Source organism: Pinus tabuliformis, chromosome 3_1 (assembly GCF_031772625.1).
Source record: "Pinus tabuliformis cultivar Carrire ecotype Pingquan chromosome 3_1, CPIR1, whole genome shotgun sequence".
Lineage (NCBI taxonomy): Eukaryota > Viridiplantae > Streptophyta > Pinopsida > Pinales > Pinaceae > Pinus > Pinus tabuliformis.
In genome coordinates this window covers 177,502,959-177,519,489 of record NC_142301.1, presented here as the reverse complement: position 1 = coordinate 177,519,489, position 16,531 = coordinate 177,502,959, and positions in this window count along the sequence as shown.

The window sequence follows — 16,531 nt, the reverse complement described above, 5'->3', positions numbered from 1 at the left end:
AAAACAGAGCAGAAGACAATCACACACAATAACACAAGATATAAGGTGGAAACCCAATGTGGGTGAAAACCACCTACTGCAATTTGTCTCTATCTTCTTTTAATTAGAAACTTCTTTTTACAATGTACTGGTGCAGTCCTTTACTAGTACGCAGGCTGCAACTTGCAGAGAGCTACAACCCTCTCTCATTCTCCAGCTTCTCCTAGAAGGGAGCTACAACCCCCTTAGCTCTTGCACTAGCCAAGATACTAGTATGTAGGTACTGGCCTACAGAAGGCTACAACCTTCTCTTTCTTCCAGCGACCACGTTTCATAAATTTTCAGACTGGATCCATGAACATCAAACAATCATAAACAATTTCTGCATCAAACAAACTCCTTTTCACCAATTAGAACTGAGTCAAGTAGATACTTCTCTGACAGTTGTACCCAAAACACAGTAACAGTAACCACACACCAAATTCTGAACCCAAAACATGCAACAATAAATAGAAGCGACTAGATCCCAAGTCAAAAGATATACGCTACTTCAATAACCTGAAACCTGCATGCATATGCTTCTGTCTTTGGAGAAACCTGTGTATACGTTGTTTTCATTCTCTAAACCAGCGTGTATACGCGCCTTCGCTTCACTGAACCTGCGTACAGATCTATAAAAGATAATTCACTCTTTCAAATATTCAGACACTGATTAACCGAGATTATCAGATTTATAGATCAAGCATGCGCCACATATAACAGATCAAAATCATGCAAAGATATTATGATTCAAGCCAAAAGATTATGACCCATCAATAGAACTTATCCTTCTTTGCACTAACGTTCCTCCTTCATTCAGATCCATATCTACACCATAACCCCAATCACCAATATTTCAGATCTCGCACTTATTAGATATTCAATTAATTCAGATAATTATTTTCCAAATGATCTCCTTCCTCTTTTATAGACTTAGGCCTTTCACATACCACGGTCCAAAACCATAATAAACAATACCAAGCACCCAATACCTGGGATCAACACCTCTGACGAGATACCATGGTCCAAAACCATAGGTTCAAATACCAAGGACTAACTACCACGGACCAAAAGTAAATTCTCCAACATATATGCGCTTTTACTTGCGTGAAAGTGCATGTATACGCATACCTGCCTTTGTCACTTATAACCCGCGTGTATACGCAAGTTCGTCTAGGTGAACCTGCATATATGTCTTTTTCTTCATTTTGAAAGCCTCTACTGAGATCCAGTCACCAAAGAGAGTTGCCATCAAGGACAACACCTGTGCCATAGCTCCAAACCTGTGTCATAATGCCAACAGTCACTGGTTGACTTTTAATTGTTTATAAAATGCTTTAGTATGAGTGTATAAATGTGATATATAATATTGGGAAAAAAATGTGGTATATAATTTTAAAAATCAAACTCCATTGTAATTAAATTTTCATCACTTGAAAAATTGATAATGAATACTAAGTAAAGCATTAAGGTTTCATTGAACATGTATCATAGATGATTTATGTCTTTGAACATTTTGAATGGTAAGGAATTTCATTTCATTGTCCAATGATAAATTTTCATAGATTTGTATTTTTAAATAAAATGAAATTATATCATATGAGCCAACAATGCACAAAGTTATGTTATCAACTTTTACTTATTTATATTGATTAATATGATGGTATTAATGTGATATATAATAACCATAAAGTACGAATTAATTTTTCCAAAAAAAATATTACAATTTATTGATAATAAGTGTTAAGTAGACTATTTAGGCTAGTGGGCAATGGGACATAGATCAATGACTTGAAACTCTTTAAATTTTAAGGCATTGGATTTTCAATCTATAATTATTTCTAACTTAGATGTGTTCTTAAATAAATTATTTCTACTTGCAATCATCTCATATGAGTCAATAAATCATGAGTCCATTTATTGACTTTCATTTTCCAATCATGTGGTTTAATAAGAGTGTATAAATGTGGCATCGTTGTTTTTGAAATCAAACTCCATGTAAAACAAAATAAATTTCATAATAAAACAAGGAATAATTAATTGATAATGAATATTAAGTGGACCATTCAGGGTTATTGAAGAGATGGGTCATAAATGAGTCTTTAAAATGTTTACATCATATGACGTTTGATTTTCCTATCCATATTAACAATTTGTAAAGTTTATTTTTAAATAAATTGTTTCAATTAAATATAATGTGATAGAACCCAACAACACATTAACCTATTTATTGAATTCTATTTAGTTATATGTATTGATACAAGTTTATAAATGTATTGCATTTTTGAAATTATTTAAGATCTTAATGTAAGTAAAGATATATTTTTTACAAAACAAATTAAAATTAATTAATAATGAATTTTATGTGGTCTATCTAATTTTCAATCCATAACTTTTAATAACTATGTATTACTAAATCAATTACTTATGTGTGCAATTATCTCATATACTTCAAAAAGCGAGGGAGCCAAGCCATTTATTGACTTTTATATTCCTATCACGCAGTTTCATATGAGTGCATAAATTTGACATTATTGTTTTTGAAATAAAACACCATGTCAAAGAAAATGTTTCTCCTAATAAAACATGGAATAATTAATTGATAATGAGTGTTAAGTGGACTACTTAGGGTCATTCACGAGATGAGTCATAAAAGGACGCCATTAAACTTTTCACACCATAATAAAACATTTTATTTTCCCATCCATATTAACATTTTGTCAATTTCACTTTCTAAATGCAATATTTGTAGCTCATATAATCTCATAGAAACTAACAAGACATCAAGCTACTTATTGAATTCTATGTAGTTATATGCTTCCATAATACACGTTTATAAATGTAATGTATTATTGAAATAAAACTCTTAAAATAGATATACAAATTTTACAAAATAAATAATTTCTAATTAATTGACAAGGCATTTTAAATGGTCTATTTTGATTTTTAATCCATAACATTTTTAACTATGTATTTCTAAACCAATGATGATGATGATGATGTTGAAGAAGATGATTAACGTCCACTAAGACCAATGTGGTCTATCAAACCTAAAGAAAATAAGAAATTAATTGTAATTCTTCAAGATTTTATTTCTATAATAAAACAAAAGGGAAAGAAGCACTCCAAGATCACTATAGTTACGTTGACTTAACAAGTCAAGAAGATTGGAAGTGTGGCAAATGTTATGGAAATGAGAGAAGATTTGAGTAAGAACTGGGTAATCTAAGAGGAAGTGTTTTTCATCTTCCACTCTCTTAGTATCGTAAAGGTGATAGATTCTTTTGTCCCAAGGAATTTTGGGAATAAACCAAGATGCAATTTCACTACGAAGCTCATGAGAATTAGCTCTTATCCTAGCAATGTTCATTGTCTTTCTTAGTAATGGTCAAAATAGAGAGATAAATTTGGTTAGCAAGGGTGGGGTTGATCACCTCCTTACAATATCTTAGCTTCCTTTTTCCCTCCAACTCCTAATAATCACACAATTTATCGTTAAATTGGGAGATAATAGTATTTTTGATACTATAATTATTTCCCAGGATGACCTCCTCCTTTATCCCCCAATGATCGAGCCAAGACTGGGCATCATTATGCCATCCACGCTTGAGGTAGAGGTGGGGGTTTTGACTAGAGTTAGAAGTAAGTTTGGGAAGGCTGTTGGGATCCATGATGTGAAGATTCTTCTTATACATCATATACCTAAACATAATCATGCTTTCAATGGGGAAAGGCTAGCTTCGATCAAGAGGATATGATGGGGAATATGTCCCTTGATTTTGAGGTTGTAGGTTATAAATTGATTTTGACTCATCTCAATATTTATCCATGACTCTTTGGATATAATGCAACCCCAAACTTCACATCCGTATAAAATAACAGGAGTGATGTGAGTCTCAAATAGGAACCTTTTTTTCCTCCAAATACAAAGACCAACCTACTTACCATTGTTTTGAAGCTCATGATAAGCTTTCCAACCTCCAATAATCAATTTCTCAATGTTATAATTCCATTTGAGATCATGGTTAATGTCAATACCTAAGTATTTGTAGGAATAAACATGCTCCAAGTAATTGCTATCATAGACGAAATTACCATGATTGATCTTTCTGGATCTAATTATCATGACTTTAGTCTTGTTAGTATCAACTGTCATACCTATCTTGGAGCAGTAAGCATGAAGAGCCTTAAGTTGCTTGTTGAGGTCATCATGGCTTCTAGCAAGAAGAACGATATCTATGGCATAAAGGAGAAGAGTAATTTGCAATCACAAGTCATTTATTTATTTTTATTTATTTTTCTATCATGTGGTTTAATATGAGTGTATAAATGTGACATTATTGTTGAAATAGAATTCCAAGTAAAACAAAATGCTTTTCCCAATAAAACACGTCCTAATTAAGTGACAATGAGCGTTAAGTGGACTTTCCAAACTCATTCAGGAGAAATGTCACAAATGGATGTCTTTATAATTTTTGCACCATTATTATGACATTTTTTTACAAATTACAATTAATTGATAATGAATCCTAAATGGTATTTAAACAAATTATAATTATTTGATAATTATTTCTAAGTGGTCTAAGTAGTATGAACCTCCTCTTGGTGCTTTCCAAAGGCACTAAGGGGACATGGAAAATTTAGCATACAATAATATTTTACTTAGTAACTTTCTAGTAGACTAGTTTCAATGTAAAATTTGCAAGGGAGGCACTCCTTGCCAAGTCTTATATTGGAATCCTCACAACACCATCATATTTTGATCAACAACTCCTCCTTAGGTTGTGGGAAACTTGGGGGTGAGAGTCATTAGGCACAAAAAATAGACTTCAAGGAATCTAGTCTATTATCCACAACTATAATATCTTGCTTTGATGTTAGACATACTAATATGATTTAATTGATTCCTATTAAGAATTGCTTTCACACCCCTACTATGTATCGATATTTTTATGCCTGAAAGTCTCATGCTTGACTTATTCATGGTCACTAATTGGTTTGAAATTACTAAAATTATTTTTTTCTTATCTTACCTTAACTTAATATGATGATTACATTGAGAGGCGCTATGCAACCTTGTATGGCACAACCCCGCGTAAAGATTTACACCTACAAATGTCAAATTTTACTAGGATATGGGGAGGCCTCCATTAAATGTTCAAGTCAAGATATGATAAGTTTGAAATAGTCATTTGATGGGTTTACCAATGGTGGTTTACAAGCCCATGGTATTTTACCATGGTATTTGTTATGATGAAGCTTGTTTAAAGGCTTCAGCAATCCATTATGGAATGTAAGAGTACCAACTTAGATCCATATTAACTCCAAAATTGATCCCTCTTGGTGCTTGGTAGATCTGGATATAAGATGGATCTATGCTAGTTTACAAAATAATTAATATTGATGAAGTTCTTGTGTTAGTTTTGATTGTTAAAAGAATAAATTTAAACATAATATGAGTCTTATATAATATTTTTCTTTTGTCGATTATAAAATGTTATCAACCTCCTAAATTATATAATAAAATATGATACTCAATGCAAACAAAATTACTAATAGTACTTGAAATTAAAATTGTTATGGTAACATACATACTAGTATAATTCTATCATTAAATAAATTTTATGGACACTTTAAAATTGTGCTAACCTTCTACTAGAATAGTAACTCAACACAGGCAGTGCAATATTTACTATATAAAATTATAATTAAATTGGTTAATAATACTAATATATATAATATTCTTATCATCAAATAATATTAATCAACTTTTTAATAGGAACCATAAATAATATTAGAATAAATAATGTAAGGAGTCCAAGATTCAAAATTAAATGATTTGCTTCTCGAAATTTATAGATTTTTTTTAATATGATTTATCATGATAATTTAATGGCAAAAAATGGTGAATAGATACATTCAAAGTAGTGAACTAACCGATTTTCAAACTTAATCTAGTTAAAGTTCTAAATTCTAGATCCACTGAATAATTCAAAATTTAATGAAATGTGTTTGTTGTTGAAGTTCTTGTAATAGAATTTTTCCAATTTTAATGAAATATGTGTTTATATATGATGTTATGAATTGGAACTTTGTAGGGCTTATTATTGTTACTAATTTCATATTTAGTATTGTGCTTGCACAAATCAAAGTCAAAAGTTGGATTGAGGGTTAATGTATGTTTGTATCACGAATGTTTGTTCCTATAAGTTTGATCTATGATTCAATTCAAAGTGTTAGTGATGGGTCCCATCAATAGGTATATTTTGAGGCCCACTGTGCTATCCTCCAACCCTTAAAACTCTCCTTTTCTCACATTAATTTTAATTTTTAGCCACAATATGCTTAGTAGTAAGACTAAAGGGTGCTTGTCATATTTCATGGCCTAATGTGATTAATATGCAGGAAAAGGAAGCATTTTTTGAGATATTTACTATGTAGGGGCTTGTTGGAGATATATAGAGATAATGTAGGAGGCTTGTCCACCACATTAACTCTCCAACTCAGCTTGAGATAAAATATTCCTCACCAACAACTCAAATTCACTAATGGCCGAGGAAATCAAGTGCATGTGGAGATCCAAGAGAACTAGATCCACCAATTTCAATATTTTGGAGGGAAGCAATCCTCCTTTCAAGGGAGTTTCCCCTCATATACTTTTTGTATAAATAAACAAGCATAAAGTCTCATTAGGATTTGAACTTTTGTTTGAGATAGGGGTAGCTAATGAGATCCTAGTGCTTGATATTGTTATAGTCATCTTTCATGTGATATATTCCACTCTTGTTTTTTGTCAATGAAAGGCTTATAGTTGGCCTACATCTAAGTTAACTTTGGAGGGCTGAAACCCTTCGGTTTAGGCACAATCGGGAGGCTTTAGTCCCTCTCATGTATTATTTCCTTGTTCTTGTTCAAGTCAGTGTGTTTCTTTCCTTTTTTAAGTAGGGATTATATTACAAAAATTTTAGTTCTAGATTTGACCACTGGCTCTCTTATGGGAAGTGTGGTTGGAGGATCTACAACTACAAGCCAAAACCATGTGTTTATGATTTCTTGGAAATTGTTAATTTTTGCATTGTAACTCTTCTACATGCTTGGTTTCTGCAAATTACAAGTTAGTAGCATTTATTTGGAAAATAGAGTAGGTATATGTTGCAGGCTAGAGTACATATTAAATAAATAAAATTCAACTCATTCTTTCCACTTTGATTCATTTTTCTACAATGTGTATTATTCAATGCTTGTACTTGATTAGTTTGCAGGGATTATTGTCGACTTGTAGGGGTTGGCACACTCATCCACATCCACTTAGGTCATTCCACATTCCTCCTGGAGACCTCATACTTCTCTCGAACTCTATCACCAAGGTCACCCTTATAGGGCCAATGAAGGACACCATGGGCATGAACATTTGTGCAAGATAGGCCTCAGAGGGGTACTAGGTTTGGAGAAAGGGATCCCACACCCTTCATTCACCTTCATCTACCTCACTCCACCTTAAATACGCCATCGTTTCCCTTAGAAATCTCTCAGACCCACTCCTGTAGCAAAACAAAGCCTCTTGTAGCACTTCCTATAGCAAGTCCTGTAGAACTCCCTAAATCCAACTCGATTTCCTCTAGACCTTGAATCTTGCATTTTGAAGTTAAATAATGTCCCCTAGACTTTAATTTCATGATTAGGGAGACTCAAAGACCAATTCAACCCTATCTTTTCCTCACTATAATAAAAAAACAAGTAGAATTAGACTTAGTATTTTTGAATTCCATAGTTGTGTTGAAGATTGAATTCCTCCTTTTCAAGCAAGTTGCAATTAGATAAATGATTCATGCAAGTAGAATATTAATTTGATTGGTGTGCAAGTAGAGTAGCATGGTTTACTTTTGCAACTAGACTAGTCTATTCCTTTCATGTAGTTACAACTATCCTTTACATTTAATGAACGCCATTTTCATTTTTGTAGTTGCTTGCAATCATGATATGCTTTCATAGGAAATTCTCTTTGTAGTTAGTTGAAGGAGTGGTCTTTGAATACCTTGATCTGATCTAATGACTAAGGGTAACATGAGTAGAACTTAACCTACTGTGCATATATAATTGTCACCTCTAAGTTTGTACTAACCTCAAGTTGATAATTAAAGTTGAGAGTCTTCGATGTTGTAACTTCCTTGATGAAATACTAGAGATCATAACTTTTTGACACCGTTGCTAGGGAGGTGTCCAAGTAGGCATTGTCTCTACTTAGGAGTTAATTGTTTTTCTTCTTCATTTTTTGCATCAACCTTATTGATTTGAAAGCTTCGAAAAACAAAGAGAGAAAAAAAAAACAGAGCTAGTTCTTTCATGCCTCATAGGAGTAGGGATAGTCAAGGGAAATTCTTACGAAAAAACCCCACCCCTTCAAGTAGCAGACCTTCATTCTTCTTTGGTGATCATGAACTTCCCTCTTTGACTACAGGGGAATTAGAAGACCCTATAGGTGAGCAACCTGAATTTTTTGGGAACCCATAGGGGAAGAAAAACCTATCTCACTTACCCAAACCATAGCTGAAAATAGATAAAATGAGCTTTCCCCTATCAAAGAAACCAATGGGGAGGCCAGAATTAAGAAGATAAAGCCTATTTCCCTTCCACATTTCCATGGTCTAACCTCTGAGGACCCTGGCACCTTCATTTTTGAATTTTTTGTTGTCTGTCAGACCTGTGACTATGCCTATGATGAACAAAAGTTGAAGTTATTTACATATACCCTCAAAGATGTAGCCTTGCACTGGTTTATGAGTTTACCTGGAGGAAGCATCACTAGTTGGGCCCAAATGCAACAATACTTCAATGACAAGTACAAGAATTACGATAGGTACAAATAAATAAAGGAGCAAATATTTAGGATGACCCTCGGACTAAATGAATCCTTAAAGGAATATGAGGAAAGATTCGAAGTCAATTATAGGAGGGTTAATTGTTGACACCTAATCCGAAACGGATGGGTGAACTGGACAGTCATCTAGAAGATGAACTGATCCGTTTTTATTTTTGTATATAAACATGAGTTACCTAATGAATAATATCAATCAGTTTTGTCTCTTGTTCAATGTGGAGTTACCCTGGCCTGACATGGTATCAGAGCACAGGTCCCAAAATAGTGTAACTCCTGCTGAGCGCTGCATCATCCTGAGCGATTCCCTGACTGCAATACGTTTCTGATTTTTATTGAATGCCCTGCGCTCTCTGACTGCCAGAGACTGCGCATTGTTTTTTTATAAACGTTTGCCCCTCTCTGCGCATACCTGAATGTATCGGTTATGCCTGACATTGTGCAGTGAGCATGGAATACGCTGTTGAATGTGACCTTCGGTTTCCTTGCACTGTTGTGACAAATAATTTTTTTTTCCTCTCGCCACTCTGAATGAGGGTTCCTTCCTGGAGAACTGGGTTCACGCCTCTGTGGATAACGATACGACCCTTATTCCTTCTTTGTTTTCTGATTGCATAACTGTTTGAAGACCCCTTTGCACCATTGATAAGCTCATCTGCAAGGCACTCAGCTATCGTTTTTATATTTCGGAATGCACTGTCTTGCGCACCAGTGGTGAGCAGAAAGATTGCTTGATTTACACGTCTCAAAGGAGATATATAAACTGCTTGACGTCGAACAACACCAGCTGAACCAATTCGAGTAGCATCTTCTTTTGGACCACTGTTTATGATGGCATATCCGACTTCTCTTGTTATTTAGCTGCCCAACCAAATCTGTGATACGTGGTTTACCATTTTCTTTTCTCAGTTGCTTCTGGTTATACGCTACTCTCCCATATACACTCCAGCACCGGTCCCCTCATACATTGGTGGTATCCGCTCCCAATTTTAATTGTTATACGCTGCTCCAGCACCGGTCCCCTCATACATTGGTGGTATCCGCTCCCAATTTTAATTGGTATATGCTGAATCAAACTGGTTTTTTGGGCGACGGGAAATATTCGATGGGAAATATTTGTGGACTCCCCTGATTTGGTCGTTGGACGTTGCTCATACGAAGCCGAGCTCTTGCAATCGTTTTGAAGACCTCGTTCCTCTGATGCGTTCCTACGACAGAAAGTATATTCAAGTGTTGAAGCGTTGATGCGTTCCTCTGATGCGTTCCATTTGAACTGCTGCTTGTGCTTGAATGACATGGTATGCTTGTGATATGTTGTTTTATGAAGTTATTGGGACTCAGAAAATTCCTTTACAAGCTGCCGAAGCCATCGGGATCACACTTCCAAATTTTAATTGAAATTGTGTTTGGAAATGAGAGCCTTTTGCACCTCTGTTTGATTATGGTAAATGATTTGCGCAGTTTGACTATGCATATAACCAAATGAATTGTGCAGTTTGTTTATGTATATGACTTTAAACCTGATTCATCTCAAAAAGTTTGAGAATGACAAGAGAAATGATTTTAATGGCAGTATAATGTGTGCCGTTGATATGTATTTATGATGGCAGTTTTTGTATTGTAAGCAGTTTTTCAAAGGGGTTATATAAGCAGTTTCAAAAGCATTCAAAGTCATATCAGTCAGAACAATTGCACAGTTTGTTTTTATGCTGTATTGAAGCACAAAGTGCTATAATATTTCAATGAAATTCTGATGCCTTCTGTCACACATTAGAGGGATTTGTAGAATTTTTTTATCAAGCAGAAGTTTTTACAGAATGCATTCAATCATCTCTATGGTCGGAATAGTTCTCACTGGCAAGGAGAACTATTCTGAATGGTCTCGGATGGTAAAACACACCCTCATCTACAATGAGCTGTGGAAAGGAGTGTGTGTCGGAGAAGAAGACAAAGACCCTGTGCAGCCTACATCAGATAAAGAACTTGTCATCTGGGAAAACAAGAACAACAAATCCTATGCATTGATCGTAGCATCTGTAAATGAAGAAGTAAGTCGTCATATTTCATCCTATTCCACTGCCTTTGAAGCTTTACAAAATCTGAAAGAACTTTATGATTCACATTCTGCACTTAAAGTTGTTCAGCTCATGATTAAACTCTTCACTCTTGAACTGAAAAATAATGACCCCCTTGCTCTTGCATCTGAAATAAAGTCTATAATGCATGATATTAAATCCACTAAGGTTGAGCTGGATATCTCTCTTATTGCCTTTCTCAAAGCACTCTATCCTACCTACTCTAATTATCTTGAGTCTTTACAAGAAAATGGAAATCTTAAAGACATAACCTTTGAGTCTCTTGTGAAAAAGTTTGCTGAAAGAGAGAAAGCCTTTGGAAAGAAAACAGTCCCTGAATCTTCTGAAGAGACTGTTTGCCTTGCTCATAAAGAAAATCATCCTGCTCAAGATTCTACAAGAGGAAGAGGTGGATGAAGAGGAAGAGGAAGATACTTCAGAGGCAGGGGGGGCAGACATTCTCAAGCAGAAAAGGCAGATCTGCATTGCATTCGCTGCAAACGAAATGGATCACATGATGCTTCTACATGCAAGCTACCATGGGACAAAGTTGAGCAGAGAAGAAATCAGCAGAAAGGTAAAACTGATGACACAGACAAAGGTAAAGCACCTGAATCCGCTCACTATATTGAGGCACAATGTAACATTGGAGTAAATGAAGACTTGTTTGATGCTTCAATTGCTTCTTCGAAAAATGACTGGTTGCTTGATTCAGGAGCAACCTATCATATGACTCATAGGAAAGAATTTTTTGAAGATTTCACTGACAATGTTGATGGAGCAGTATACTTTGCAGATCAGTCAAAAATCAAGCCATCAGGGCTTGGCACAATCAGGCTTAAACTGCCTGGTCTTCCAGATTTTCTTCTGGATCATGTTCTATATCTCCCACAGCTCAAAAGAAACTTGCTGTCCCTGGTCCACATCCGCCAGCAAGGTCACTCCATTCACATGTTTGATGGCAAGCTTGAGGTAAGAAAGGCATCTGACCACTCACTTGTCATGAGGGGTATAGAAGAAGAAAGACTTCTTAAACTGCAAGGAACCTCTGCTCATGCACAACATTTTTCATATATTTCTCATCATGATGAAGGTACACTTCCATCAAGTTTATTATGGCATGCTAGATTTGGACATTTAAACTATGATAGCCTCCACTTGTTGAAGAAAAATGGTGTTGCTGGTTTGCCTACAATTCCTAGAAAACATAAACAATGTGATGCTTGCATTCTAGGAAAGCATAGCAAACAGTCCTTTCATGATTCACATTCAAGAGCACATAGGAAGCTTAAACTTATTCATTCAGATTTATGTGGTCCAATGCCTGTTCCTTCTACAAATGGAAATAAATATATCATGACATTTATTGATGATTACACCAGAATGTGTTGGGTTTACTTATTGAAGAACAAATCTGATGCTTTTCAAACATTCAAGAATTTTCATAAATGGATTGAAAATGATGCACAATCTCATATTGGGTCTATTCGCACTGATAATGGAAAAGAATATACATCAAATGAATTTGAACACTATCTTCGCCAACATGGGATTAAACATCAAACAATTGTGCCTTATAATCCTCAACAGAATGGTGTAGCTGAAAGAATGAACATAACAATTTTGAATATGGTACGATCCATGCTTTTCTTCAAAAATGTAAAGACAATGTTTTGGGCTGATGCTGTTCTATGTGCTACATATATAAAGAATAGATGTCCATCTAGTGCTATAAGAAACGAGACTCCTTATGAATTGTGGTATGGACATGTTCCTTCGGTAAAACATCTCAGGATTTTTGGTTCCACCTGTTATGCTTTAATACCAAAGGTACATAGAAACAAACTTGGTGCTAGAAGTCGTAAGTGTATCTTCCTGGGGTATTCAAACAAATCTAAAGCATACCGCCTCTATGATGAAGTAAATAAAAAGTTTGTTTTATCTAGAGATGTCATTTTTCTTGAATCATCCAAATCTGACAGTGTTGTTGAGCGGCAACTTGATCGCTTGGATAGATTCACAAAACCGAAATCATTTCAAGAGTTTGATAATCAGATTCCACATCTTGAAGGGGGGATTCCTATACTAGATCAACATGTGGAATCTTCTTCTGAAGAACAATCTCCCCTGCATGACACTCCAACAACGGATGATGCTTTAAGTGATGTAATTGATAGAATTGGGAGACTTAATCTTGATTCAGTCCCAACTCAATCAACAGAACAGCCTGGACCATCTGAGAAAGGTCCCCCAAAGTGGTTGACAAAGACACTTGAAAGTGTTCATCCTGATGAAATTGGAAAAACAGGAACCAGAAATACAAACCGACAAGATGGAGGTGATGTAGATAACTCTAATTCACCTGTTGATATGGATGTTACTTATGATTGTGAATTGAACTTGTCTACAGATTTTGAACCAACTTCCTTCAAAGAAGCTGCTTCTCATGATGAATGGAAAGAAGCGATGCAGAAGGAGTATGATGCCCTCATAAAGAATGGCACTTGGAAGCTGGTTGATCCTCCATTTGGAACCAAACCTATTGGCTGCAAGTGGGTCTACAAGAACAAGTACAAAGGTGATGGCTCACTTGACAAGCACAAAGCTAGGCTTGTGGCAAAAGGTTTTGCACAGAAGGAAGGGGTCGATTATGAGGAAACTTTTGCTCCCACAGCAAAATGGGCCACCATCCGGACACTCTTTGCACTAGCTGCTCAGAACGGTTGGAAAGTCCATCAAATGGATGTAAAAGCTGCATTCTTGAATGGAGATCTAAAAGAGAATGTTTTTATGTCCCAGCCTGAAGGATTTGCTATGAAAGGACATGAACACAAAGTATGCAAACTTGTGAAGTCCTTGTATGGCCTCAAACAAGCACCACGAGCCTGGTATGAAAAACTAACTGAGTATCTTCTGAAACTCAACTTCAAACATTTTGATCTTGATGATGCAACTTTATTTGTCAAGAAAGTTGGCAAAACAGTTGTATATCTTGTGGTATATGTAGACGATCTTTTAATGACAGGGAACAATGAAAGCTATATTGCATCCATAAAGAAAGAATTAGGAAATTTTTTTGAAATGACTGATTTGGGCTATGTTCGTTACTATCTTGGCATTGAAGTAACCCAACATCCAAAGTCCATATTACTTTCTCAAAAGAAATACATTGGAGATTTGTTAAACAGATTTGGCATGACAGAGTGCAATCCCCTTTCTACTCCAATGGAACAAAACTTGAAGCTCACAACTATTGAAGGAAAGGAGTTTGAGGATGCAACAAAGTATAGACAGCTTGTAGGAAGTCTCATCTACCTCACTAGTACCAGACCAAACATTTCATTTGTTGTTGGAATCCTCTCCAGGTTTATGCAAAAGCCTTGTGAGGGACATTGGTCTGCTGCAAAAAGAGTTCTAAGGTACTTGAAGGGAACTCAAGACCTTGGAATCAAGTATACACAGGTGGATGACTTCAACTTGATTGGATACTCTGATTCAGACTTCGATGGAGACAAAGAAACTGGGGTATCTACTTCAGGATATGCTATGAGTCTTGGATCAGGAGCTGTCTCCTGGAGATCACGCAAACAATCAGTACCAGCAGATTCCACAACAGAAGCAGAATACGTGGCAGCAGCTGAAGCAACGAAAGAAATTGTGTGGCTCAGGAAAATTCTTAAAGATTTGCAAGTAAAAGAAATACAATCTACTCCACTCATGATTGATAACACATCTGCAATAAAGTTGGCCAAGAATCCAAAGTTCCATGATCGTACTAAGCACATCAATACTAAATATCATCTGATCTGACATCATGTTGAGGCCAAAAAAATCCATCTCCGTCATTGTTCCACAAACGAGCAAATTGCAGACATCTTCACCAAAGCGCTTGGAAGAGAAAAGCTTGAAAGATTCAGAACGATGCTTGGACTCACCAACATCCCTTCAGATTAAGGGGGGGAATGTTGACACCTAATCCGAAACGGATGGGTGAACTGGACAGTCATCTAGAAGATGAACTGATCCTTTTTTATTTTTGTATATAAACATGAGTTACCTAATGAATAATATCAATCAGTTTTGTCTCTTGTTCAATGTGGAGTTACCCTGGCCTGACACTAATTGTACCCTTGACCCTGAGTCACTCAAGCTATTTCTTCTCTGATGGATCAGGGAGGATGTAATGGAAACCCTCAACATACTATCTGGATGCAACATCTACCAATTTCCTTATGATGAAATCAAAACAGTATTCAGGAATCACTATAGGGCTGCTAGGAAAAAGGATAGGACTAACTAAGGCTTGGTTAGTTCATCTCCCTCTACATCAGCCATCAAACATGAGATAGGAAGCATGTTGGAGGTTTTTAAGAGTGATTATGTTACATACATTTACTCTATAGATGGATACTATACAAATTAAAAGAAAGCAAGAGGAAGCAGAAAGGGCACTAGCTATCTTCTACCCTAGATACACTAAGAGACACCTTAGTAATGAGTGGCCACTGAATGTCGTAGAAGTATGTTCCATCTCTCAAGAAAACCATGCAACAGAGAAATGTACTTCTCTTCTAGGTCTGAAAGTTGTATACCAAGGGGCATAAGGGGGTTCAGAGAAACTTTACTTCATTAACCAAAGGAGGCCTAAAGGCCCTCAGCCATATCAATAGGGAATGCAAGGTGCACACTATCCTCATTATAATCCAAATCACAATGTACGTTTCCAGCCTTGGTACCCTTCCACTCATTCATCATGGCCCAACACCTCCTCCTTGGCCTTATACTCTTTAATATCCTACTAAGCCTATTAACCCTCCTTTCCATCCATATCCACCTCAATATTCCCAATGGAGAAAGCCCTCACAATTGTAGAGGCCCATAAAAACCCAACCTCCTTCCTTAATGCCTCCACCTCAACCTCAACCATATATCCCTCACCATACCCAAAGCAACCTCAAATTCCTGCTCAACCCAATATGAACATGAACAATAAGCATGCACAATAGATTTATGGTGGGAAAACATCCTATCCTACTTATGTTGTGGAAATCCAATAGATCAACCTTCAGTCTGGGAAGGTACTCCTAGATAATCACCCACCTTCTCCACCTATAGCGATTAAAGAAGAGAAGGAAGAGCGTGCCCCTCAAGCTAATGCACCCCATTACCTTGAAAGGTTGGTCCAACCTAAACAACACACCCCAGAAGAGGATAAACTTCTGGGAGAATTCAAGAAATTGTGTGTCAAAAATACCCCTTCTCCAGGCCATCAAAGATGTCCCCATTTACAACAAGCTTATCAAGGAAGAGTGTTTGAAAATTCCTGGGAGAAGAAGAAGAGATACCCCCACTATCAATGTTGTTGGACAATTGTCTGATCTAATGGTTGGGAGAGTAATCTCCCTAAATTACTTGGATCCTAGTAACCCATTAGTAGATGTGCACATTGATGGCATTATGGTCCCTAATACCTTGATTGACCTTGGGGTTGCAATCAATGTGATAACCAGGGAAGCCATGCTCATGCTAAAACTCTAAGGAGACTTGAGGAAGACCACTACAA